The sequence below is a fragment of the Elephantulus edwardii genome, unplaced genomic scaffold (assembly GCF_000299155.1).
Source record: "Elephantulus edwardii isolate Elephantulus edwardi_28Jun2011 unplaced genomic scaffold, EleEdw1.0 scaffold00039, whole genome shotgun sequence".
Taxonomy (NCBI): domain Eukaryota; kingdom Metazoa; phylum Chordata; class Mammalia; order Macroscelidea; family Macroscelididae; genus Elephantulus; species Elephantulus edwardii.
This window is the reverse complement of record NW_006399789.1, coordinates 12,649,328-12,650,186: the sequence shown is the minus strand read 5'-3', so window position 1 is coordinate 12,650,186 and position 859 is coordinate 12,649,328.

Below are 859 nucleotides of genomic sequence, written 5' to 3'. Positions count from 1 at the left end.
CTTCCTCTTCTGTCTTTGCAATGACCGTTTGCACTCTTCCTGGATGATACCCTTGATATCCTTCCACCACTCATCTGGTCTTCACTCATTAGTGTTCAAGGCCTCAAACCTGTTCCTGAGATGATTCTGAAATTCCGGTGATACTATGGCTTAAATCAGATGTACCTTAGTCCTCAAACTGACATCATTACTCTTCAATAGGGAGAGGTCCCTAACAGCAGATTTTCTCAGTGCAATGTGTCACCTTATTTCCTGACTGCTGGTAACAATGGTGTTAATTGTGGATCCATGCAAGTTGACAAGCAAGTTTCAATCTCTTCTCCATCATAATGCTGCCTATTGGTCCAATGATAAGAATCTTTTTCCTGGCATAAATTTTTTCTTGACATTGAGATGCAATCCATACTGAAGGCTTCATTTCTTGATCTTCTGCAACAAGTGATTCAAGCTCTCCCGACTTTCAGCCAGCAAGGTTGTATCACCTGCATGATGCAGGTTATTAATGAGTAATATTATAAAAAAATGTCAATGAATGATTGATTGAAAAATCCATATAATTTGTACATTTTCACTGAGTATTGTTGACTTCTTTGGAAATTAAGACCTTGCTCTTTCTCAGTAGAATAAGATTGTATTTTTTTTTTAAGATTGCATTCTTGTGTATCTTGAAAATAGTTTATAAAATATCTTTTAAAAAATGGTGTTTAATTTGTGTCTTTGTTCGAGACTTACATAACAAGTTAAGCTTCCATCCAACAATTTCTTTTTTTTTTAATATTTTTTTATTGGGAAAAACATATTGGGGGTACAAGGAGGTGAGGATTGGGGGCAGAAGGGTGAGGATGGGCCAGGATGCAGT